The sequence below is a fragment of the Gopherus flavomarginatus genome, chromosome 10, assembly GCF_025201925.1.
Source record: "Gopherus flavomarginatus isolate rGopFla2 chromosome 10, rGopFla2.mat.asm, whole genome shotgun sequence".
Classification (NCBI taxonomy): Eukaryota; Metazoa; Chordata; order Testudines; family Testudinidae; genus Gopherus; species Gopherus flavomarginatus.
Window position 1 is genome coordinate 82,072,368 of NC_066626.1, and position 10,386 is coordinate 82,082,753.

The window sequence follows — 10,386 nt, forward strand, 5'->3', positions numbered from 1 at the left end:
TGCAGGGGCTCAGGGCTGGGGCAGGGGCTGGGGTGCAGGAGAGGGTGTGGGTTCTGGGAGGGAGTTGGGGGCACTGCTCCCTGCACAGTGGCCAGTCTTTCTGTGGGTCTGTCCCAGTGGGGCTCGCTGCCCCAAGCTCACAGGCGGCTGGCACCCTCAGGCCCCGGCTGAGGAGCTGGAGAGGCCGAAGCTCCCCTGGAGGAAGAGTGGGCACCCACGGGGGCCTGGCCCATCGCTGCTCTTCAGGAGGGGATCTCGCGGGCTGGGGTAGCTTGTGGGGTCCCTCCCTGTCCAATGTCTTCGGGAAAAGCTGGGGTGAGGGTGGGGGAGGAGGCTTCACGCGTGTGCGGATGACACCAAGCAGGATTCGAATTCACAGCGACCTCGACAAACTGGAGAATTGGTCTGAATTCAACAGGCTGAAATGCGAGAAAGCCGAGTGCAAAGCACCACGCGTGGGAAAAGACGGTTACTTACCTTTGTAACTGTTGTTCTTCGAGATGTGTTGCTCACATCCCTTCCAGTTAGGTGTGCGCCGCGCGTGCACGTTCGTCGGAGAAACTTTTACCCTAGCAACCCAGTCGGGTCGGCTGGGCGCCCCCTGGAGTGGCGCCGCCATGGCGCCCAATATATATCCCAGCCGACCCGGCCACCCTTCAGTTCCTTCTTGCCGGCTACTCCGACAGTGGGGAAGGAGGGCGGGTGTGGAATGGATGTGAGCAACACATCTCAAAGAACAACAGTTACAAAGGTAAGTAACCGTCTTTTCTTCTTCGAGTGATTGCTCATATGCATTCCAGTTAGGTGATTCCCAAGCCTTACCTAGGCGGTGGGGTCGGAGCGAGATGTGGCGGTATTTAAAACTGCTACGCCAAAGGCCGCATCATCTCTAGATTGTCTGACTAACGCATAGTGATCGGTGAAAGTGTGTACCGATAACCAGGTCGCCGCACGACATATCTCCTGGATAGGCACGTGCGCCAGGAAGGCCGCCGATGTCGCCTGGGCTCTTGTGGAGTGTGCTGTGAGGTGGCCAGAGGGGACACGAGCTAAGTCGTAGCATGCGCGGATGCAAGCAGTTACCCAGGAGGAGATCCTCTGAGAGGATATAGATTGCCCTCTCATGCGTTCTGCGATCGCCACGAACAGCTGAGGGGACTTCCGAAACCCCTTGGTCCTCTCGATGTAGAAAGCAAGCGCTCTACGTACGTCCAAGGAGTGTAGCTGTTGCTCCCGCCGAGAAGAGTGTGGTTTCGGAAAGAAGACGGGGAGGAAGATGTCCTGGTTTGTATGGAAGGCGGACACCACCTTAGGGAGGAACGTCGGGTGGGGTCGTAGATGTACTTTGTCTTTATGGAAGACGGTGTAGGGTGGGTCCACTGTGAGAGCTTTCAGCTCTGAGACCCGTCTGGCCGATGTTATGGCCACCAGGAAAGCCGTCTTCCATGATAGGTGTGTGAGCGAGCACGTCGCCAGTGGCTCGAATGGTGGGAGCATGAGCCTGTTCAGGACTACGTTGAGGTCCCAAGTAGGGGCAGGGCGGCGTACAGGGGGGTATAGTCGCTCCAGTCCTTTTAGAATCCCTTGCCTCTCTCGGCTAGAGGTACTTCCTCTATGGCCCCCGCCGCCAGGAGGGAACGAACCTCCTGTAGGAGGGTTTGCTCGTGAGAGGGGTCCCTGAAGAGGGACTGGGAAGGGGGGCGGGAAGGGGGTGAAGAAGCAAATTGTAGATGGTATCCATGCTTTACTGTGCGTAGTACCCAACGGTCTGACGTTAATTGAGACCACGCCGGGAGGAAGCGGGAGAGGCGGTTGTAGAAGGTAGGGAAAGGATCCTGAATTGAGACTGATAAGCCGTCCCCGGGCGCACCTTCAAAACCCGGACTTGGGGCCCGGTTGTGACTTGGAGGGCCCTTGGTTCTGGCCTCCCTGGGAGCTGGGTTGGCGTCTGCGTCCCCCGCGTCCACGCCGTCTATTGAGGTCTTGCCTCTGACGGGGTGGGAAGTATGGGCGCCGTGTTTGGGGCCTGAAGGGTCTACGCTGGGTGGACGGGGTATGCATCCCCAGTGAGCGAATAATGACCCGATTGTCTTTTAGATTTTGCAATTTTGAGTCCGTCTTCTCCGAGAACAACCCTTTCCCGTCAAAGGGTAGGTCTTGGATAGTGTATTGTAGTTCTGGAGGTAGTGTGGAGGCTTGCAGCCATGAGATGCGCCGCATGGTTATTCCTGACGCAATGGTTCTGGCTGCCGAATCAGCTGCATCGAGGGAGGCCTGGAGGGCAGTCCTGGCCACCTTCTTACCTTCCTCCAGGAATGCGTTGAATTCTGGGCGTGAGTCCTGGGGTAGCAGTTCTGCGAACTTACCCACCTCCACCCATATGTTGTGGTTATAACGTCCTAGAAGGGCCTGCTGGTTGGCCACACGGAGTTGCAAGGCCCCCGCTGAGTAGACCTTGCGACCCATGAGGTCCATGCGCTTAGCCTCCTTGGACTTGGGGGCCGGTGCCTGTTGTCCATGTCGTTCCCTGTCGTTGACCGACTGGGCCACGAGGGAGGAGGGGGGAGGGTGTACATACAGGTACTCGTACCCTCTAGAGGGTACCATGTACTTCCTCTCCACCCCTTTAGCTGTCGGCGGGATGGAGGCTGGTGACTGCCACAGGTTTTCAGTGGTAGACTGAATAGTCCGTATAAACGGTAGAGCTACTCGGGTAGGGGCATCTGCCGATAGGATGCTCACCACCGGGTCCTGAACCTCTGAGACTTCCTCCACGGGGAGGTTGATATTAAGGGCCACCCTACGGAGGAGGTCCTGGTGGGCCCTGAGATCTATTGGTGGAGGACCCGATGTTGAAGTCCCGGCCACTGCCTCGTCCGGCGAGGAGGAGGAGGAGACTCCGGGGATGAGGTCATCCTGTGCGGCGTCTCGTTGTTCCTCTGGTTCCTGCTCGTGACAGCCCGGTGAGTCTGGACGCGGCTGTTTGTCCGACTCAATCACGGGAGGTCAGGAAACAGTGGCCTCTGGCACCCGATGCTCTGCAGTAGTGGGACGTGGCTGAGGTAGGGGGGCACCCTGGGTCTGTTGGTAAGCCCATGGTGTCCAGAAACCCCACTGTTGGGCACTCGTGTCCTGTGTGTGTGGGTCTTGAAACTCTCCCAGCGGTACTTCGGGTTCGTAATAGCTACCAGCATGGGAGGATGCCGACGTGCCTCTTGATGGCCATGGTGGTGCTGCAAAGGTCGGTGCCGAGGTGCCGACCGACCTCACACCTCTGGATACTGGCGACCGGTGCTGGTATCGGTGGGGAGAGCGAGACCGGGACCTGCGACCGGCTCGGTGCCGGGAGGTCGACCGGGATCGCGAGTGCCGTTGTCTGGATCTGCTTCTGTAGGCACGGTGCTCCCTGCGGTGCCGTGAGCTGGAGCGGTGCCGGGAGTACAAAGTTGACGCACGTGACGTCGACCGGTGCCGGGAGCCTGACCGGTGCTGGGAGCGTGAGCGGTACCGGGGTGATCGGTGCCGAGAGCTCGACCGGTGCCTAGGCGATCGCCGTCGAGGTGATCGGTGCCGGGAGCCCGATCGGTACCGGGATCGGGATCGGGACCGACGCCGTGAGCCTGAACGGCGTCTTGAAGCTGAGCGTCTGCCGGACCGCGACCTGGAGCGGTGCCGGTCTGTTACACTGACCGAAGTTGGTCTGGTCAGGGTCGGCTTGCCCATAGAACACAGGACCCGCACCGGCGGTGCCGGGGGTAAGGGCATGGGTGCCTCCGTAATGGCGATCAGCTCTCTCGCCGCGGCAAATGTCTCCGGGGTAGTAGGTGTGGAGAGCTCTACCACTGTGTGCACCGGGGAGCTACCAGGTGCCGGACTCGACGGACCTCGCGGGGCCGGAGTCGACGGTAACGGTTTGGGCGGTGCGGCGGTCGGTATCGGTGCCGGGCAATCCGCCTTCTGCGCAGGGTCTGGCTGCGGGGCGGCTGATGGTGAGACGATTTGTGCCTTCGCCGCCTTTGGCCTCGGGGAGGTGGAGCGGCTCTGGCCCGGTTTCGGTGCCACCTTCTTGGAGGAGGTACTCGGTGCCGCGGTGCCCTTGCTCACCGGCTTGCTTGCGCTCTGAGCCGAGGGCGAAGGTGTCAAGGCCGCTTCCATTAGGAGCTGTCTTAATCTGATGTCCCGCTCCTTTTTGGTCCTTGGTTTAAAGGACTTGCAGATTGAGCACTTAGCAGTTAAGTGTGACTCCCCTAGGCATTTTAAGCAGGAGTCATGAGGGTCTCCCACAGGCATAGGTTTGTGACAAGCCGAACAGGGCTTGAAACCGGAGGAGCCGGGCATGGGCTCCGGCTCCCCGTGTGGGGGAGGGGGGGGTACCCCGATCCCCTCGCTACCACTAAAAACTAAACTAACAACACTAAATTACTGACTATTGATAACTATAAACTATCTATATACAATAATTAACTATGTACAACGAAAGCTAAATGAGCTGCTAGGGAGTGTGGAGATCAGCGAAGCCGCGCTCCACAGTTCCAACGACCGACACGGGCGGTAAGAAGGAACTGAAGGGTGGCCGGGTCGGCTGGGATATATATTGGGCGCCATGGCGGCGCCACTCCAGGGGGCGCCCAGCCGACCCGACTGGGTTGCTAGGGTAAAAGTTTCTCCGACGAACGTGCACGCGGCGCGCGCACACCTAACTGGAATGCATATGAGCAATCACTCGAAGAAGAAGGAGAAATCCAGTGCCCAGTTCCAGACTGGCTGGAGGGGGCCTGGGAGCACGGCCCAGGCCGCGGGCTCATGGGGAGAAGATCAATCAGCACCTGCACCCTGCAGGTGGATAGTGGCTGCCCCGGGCATATTGCAGCACCAGGCCTCCCCCACCGGTGCTGCCCACCCAGTGCCGCCTGCCTGGTGCTGCCCATCCACCAGTGCCGCCCGTCTGGTGCTGCCTGTCTGGTGCCACCGACCTGGTGCTGCCCACCCACCAGCACTGCCTGTCTGGTGCCGCCGACCTGGTGCTGCCCACCCACCAGCACTGCTTGTCTGGTGCCGCCGACCAGGTGCTGCCCACCCACCAGCACTGCTTGTCTGGTGCCGCCGACCAGGTGCTGCCCACCCACCAGCAATGCCCGTCTGGTGCCACCGACCTGGTGCCGCCGACCCAGTGCTGCCCACCCACCAGTGCCGCCGACCCGGTGCCGCTGACTCGGTGCCGCCCACCCACCAGTGCCGCCCGTCTGGTGCCACCGACCTGGTGCTGCCCACCCACCAGCACTGCCTGTCTGGTGCCGCCGACCCAGTGCTGTCCACCCACCAGTGCCGCCCACCCGGTGCTGCCTGTCTGGTGCCGCCGACCCGGTGCTGCCCACCCACCAGCATTGCCCGTCTGGTGCCACCGACCTGGTGCCGCCCACCCGGTGCCGCCCACCCACCAGTGCAGCCTGTCCCGTGCCGCTCACCCTCCTGGTGCCACCCGTCTGGTGCCACCAACCTGGTGCCACCCACCCACCAGTGCCGCCCATACGGTGCCACCTGCCCGGTGCTGCTCACCCTCCTGGTGCCGCCCATCTGGTGCCGCCAACCCGGTGCCGCCCACCCACCAGTGCCGCCTGCCCAGTGCCGCTCACCCTCCTGGCGCCGCCCATCTGGTGCCGCCAACCTGGTGCCGCCCACCCACCAGTGCCGCCTGCCCGGTGCCGCTCACCCGCCTGGTGCCGCCCGCCTGGTGCCGCTTGCCCGGTACCTCCCACCCGGTGCCTCTTGCCAGCTGATTCTGCGTCCAGCCCTTCACTGGCGCTCCGCTCCCTGGCTCTGAGCTCTGACAGCCACGATGCCGGTGCACCTGGGGTCACGGGGGCTGCCCCGAACCCCTGCTCCGGGCAGCCGCACCACAAACAGTGGGGAGAGGGACCCCGGCCCTGCCCGCCCTCGGGGGGTGCCTGTGGATGGGACGCCTTGCACCTTGGCTTAGCTGTGGGGGCAGGGGCGGGGGCGGGTACCTGGGCTCCCTCTTACCCCCAGCTGGGGTGGGAGCCGGCAATTCTTTGGCGTCCCAGAGTTCCCCCCGCCCCGCCTCCTGGCCTGGTGCTGCCGCTCCGCTGGCCCATGGGCTGGCCAGGGAGTGGCGCGTGTGCCCAGCCGGCCTGGCAGGTTCCCGGCGCTGTTCATCAGGGCGCAGAGCGCCGGGATCAATGGCACCCCAAGGCTCTCCAGCCCAGCGCGCTCCGCCTCCCGTGCCGAGTTCCCAGCCCGAGTCATTGAGCGGAGAGCTCGGTGACATCTGATGCCTTCGCACCGAGAGCGGACCCACTGGCGGGGTGTTTTCTGCTCGGCGCTACACATCTGGCTCTGCCGGAGAGAGTGCGTCTCTGCTCCGGCGCAGGATGAGATGGAAATCCAGCCCGCTGCAGAGAGAGGCCGCCCGGCACCTCTGCAGAGCGCCGCTCGGGGCGGGGGCAGCCCAGCCGCCATCGCTCCGAGCCCCCCGGGCTCACGGGAGCAGCACGGGCAGCACCTCGTGCCCCGGGGACTCGGGGCGGGGCGCTCCCCGCAGCAGTGCCCTGCCCAGGCCGAGGAGGGGCAGCGGAGCCTGAGCAGGACGCCCGAGCCTGGGGGCTGCTTGGCTCGGCTGCAGGGTGGAGCCGGGCGGGTTTGCAGGGCACAGCGGGCAGAAGGGGCGAGGGCAGGCGGAGCTCAGCGGCCGCTGGCCCTGGCGCTGCCCAGCCGCGACCTCTGCTTTTCCGATCAGCTCCGCGCCTCGTGTCCCCGTCGGCTTTCCCGGCTGAGTCCGCAGACGCCCTGGGGAGCCCAGGGAGAAAGGGAGCGACCGTCGTCAGCCCCGTGCCCGGCCTGCGCATCCCAGAATGGCCACGGAGCCAGGTCCCACGCCCCCTTCAGCCCCTGGGCACCTGGGCTCCCCTATCCCGCTCCTGCCCCACAGCATCCTCTTCCCTACCCCATGGCGTCCGGGCTCCCCCTGCCATCCCCTCCTGCCCCTCGGCACCTGGGCTACCGCAATCCCTCTTCTGGCCCACAGCATCCTCCCCGTGCCCCGTGGCATCTGGGATCCCCCTACCCCTCTTCTGCCCCACAGCATCCTCCCCGTGCCCCATGGCATCTGGGATCCCCCTACCCCTCTTCTGCCCCACAGCATCCTCCGCGTGCCCCGTGGCATCTGGGATCCCCCTACCCCTCTTCTGCCCCACAGCATCCTCCCCGTGCCCCACGGCGTCCGGGCTCCCCCTACCTCTCTTCTGCCCCACAGCATCCTCCCCCTGCCCCACGGCGTCCGGGCTCCCCCTGCCATCCCCTCCTGCCCCTCGGCACCTGGGCTACCGCAATCCCTCTTCTGCCCCACAGCATCCTCCCCGTGCCCCATGGCATCTGGGATCCCTCTACCCCTCTTCTGCCCCACATCATCCTCCCTCTGCCCCATGGCATCTGGGCTCCTCCTGCCATCCCCTCCTGCCCCACAGCATCCTCCCCCTGCCCCATGGCATCTGGGCTCCCCCTACCTCTCTTCTTCCCCACAGCATCCTCCTCATACCCCATGGCATCCAGGCTCCCCCTACCTCTCTTCTGGCCCACAGCATCCTCCCCCTGCCCCACGGCGTCCAGGCTCCCCCTGCCATCCCCTCCTGCCCCTCGGCACCTGGGCTACCGCAATCCCTTTTCTGCCCCACAGCATCCTCCCCCTGCCCCATGGCATCTGGGATCCCCCTACCCCTCTTCTGCCCCACAGCATCCTCCCCATGCCCAATGGCATCTGGGATCCCTCTACCCCTCTTCTGCCCCACATCATCCTCCCTCTGCCCCATGGCATCTGGGCTCCTCCTGCCATCCCTCTCCTGCCCCACAGCATCTTTCCCCTGCCCCATGGCATCCGGGCTCCCCCATCCCTCTCCTGCTCCACAGCATCCTCCCCTGCCCCATGGCATCTGGGCTCCCCCTGCCACACCCTCCTGCCCCATGGCATCTGGGCTCCCCCGCTGCCTCCCTGTGTCATGGTGATTGGGATGGTTCAGGAGTGCGGCTGGGACCAGGAATGGTTCAGAGCCGACATCTTTGAAGGGCAGATCCTGGGTGTTGGGGTCGCAGAGCTGTAGGCAGCCTCTGCCCCCACTCTTCAGGGCCCCACACACCTGGCCTTAGCCTGAGGCTCCGTGAGCAGCACTGCACACTCCTGCCCGTGGCAGCCTCTGGGCCAAGGGCAGTGCCTTCCCCTGGGCTCATGGCTCTGAAACGCCCACCGTGACTCCTGGGGCAAATGGGGGAGAGTTCTGTGCTGTGTTTATGAAAAAATATGACTCAGTTTCCCTGCTCACTCTGTACTGTCACCCACTGGGTGTGAAGGGTTTAATTTCTCCTCTGGGACAGGGTACTGTGTTGGAACCTGGTAGGCAGCAGGCAGGGCCGGCAGCGACAAATTCCCACATACGAGTGGGACGGAGCCAAACTCCAGCAGCTTAATGAGACCAAATCAGAGGTGGATAATCTCCAGCCCAGGCTGCTAAAGGAGCCGGCACAGGAAATTGCAAGCCCAATAGCACAGATTTTAATGAATCCATAAACTCGGGTCGCACCCTCTGACTGGAGAATTGCAAATCTAGTTCCTAGAGTAAGAGAGAAAAAGAAAAGTGATCCTGAAAACTCCAGGCCTGTTAGTTTGACTTCGATTGTACCGAGGTCTTGGAACAAACAGTGAAAGAGAGAGCAGTTAAGGAGATGGAGGTAAACGGTAATAGGGATAAAATACATCTTGGCTTTACAAAAGGTAGATCGTGCCAGACCACCTCATCTCTCTCTTTGCGAAGATAACCGATTGCCTAGACAAAGGAAATGCAGCCGAGCTAATCTGCCTGGATGTCAGGACGGTACGTGATGCAGTTCCACAAGGGAAATGCTTGGTAGAAGTGGAGAGGATGGGGTTTAACACAAAAATCAAACGGTGGATAAGGAACGAGTTAAAGGGAAAGAGGATCCTTGTGGCATCTTAGAGACTGTGTGACGAAGTGGGGCTGTTCTTAATGTTTCCTCTGAATACTCTGTGGGTGCCTCGGTTTCCCCTATGCATTTCTTAAGTCTCCAGGGTGCATAAATGGCCGACACTCTGTCTCCTGGCAACAAATGGCCAGGCCCTTCCCCCCTGCAGGGGGATGCTAAAGGTGGGGGAGAACAGAGAGATCAGGTGACCTTCTGGCCCAGGAAAGGAACAAAGCCCAGAGCAGGAGGGGCTGGAGGGGGTTGTTAGTCTGGGGCTGGCTGGGGATGAGGTGTGAGTGCAGATGTCGGTGTCTGACTTGCTGCCCCCCCGCCCCAAATTGACCCGGCCGAGGGGTCCCGTTCGCTGTACCTACAAGCTCTGTGTTAGACCCTGTTCCTGTCATTGAATAAACCTCTGTGTTACTGGCTGGCTGAGAGTCACGTCTGACTGCAAAGTGAGGGTGCAGGACCCTGTGGCCCCCCCAGGACCCCGCTGGGGCGGGCTCGCTGTGGGAAGCGCACGGAGGGGCAGAGGATGCTGAATGCTCCAAGGAGAGACCCAGGAGGTGAAGCTGTGTGAGCTTCCTGCCCTGCAGACAGTCTGCTCCAAGGGAGAGGAGGCTCCTCAAAGTCCTGCCTGGCTTGGTGGGGAGTGTAATGGAGTAGGGGCTGTCTGTGTGGGGGATGGGAGAGCTGGGGATGTCTTTAGGTGAGGGACAGGACCTAAGCCTGTAACCTGAGCCAGGCAGGGGGCAGGGGGTCAGCACATTTGCCTGGGAAACTGGACAGAGGAAGGGGCCGGCTGGAGGGAGTTAGTTCAGTTTCGGTTTGGGCTGGGTGGTGGAATTCAGGGAATCCCAAACTCGGAACTAAGCTTCCTGAACCCCCAGAAGGACTCAACTGAGGGGTCCTGGCTGTGCCTCCAGGCTCTGCTGTAACCTGCATTCCTGTTGTCCAATAAACCTTCTGTTTTACTGGCTGGCTGAGAGTCACTGTGGGTCCCAGGAAGAGGGGTGCAGGGCCGGACTCCCCCACACTCCGTGACAGGGAGCAGTTCCAGAGCAGCGCCTGGGGACTCCGTGACAGACTAACAGAGTTATTTGGGCATAAGCTTTTGTGGGGTATAACCCATTTCATGAGATGCATGGAGTGAAATACAGCAGCAGGTATGAATATACAGCCCATGAAAAGATGGGCGTTGCCTTGCCAACTACACCGGGGCTCACTGAAAGGGGAGCGCTCTGGCTGGGGGAGGTGACTAAGGTTGTTCCTCAGGGGTCAGTCTTGGGACCGATCTGAATTAACATTTTTATCACTGACCTTGGCACAGGACGTGGGCGTGTGCTCATAACACTTGCTGATGACCACAATTGGGAGGCGTTGCTGGTGCCGAGCGGC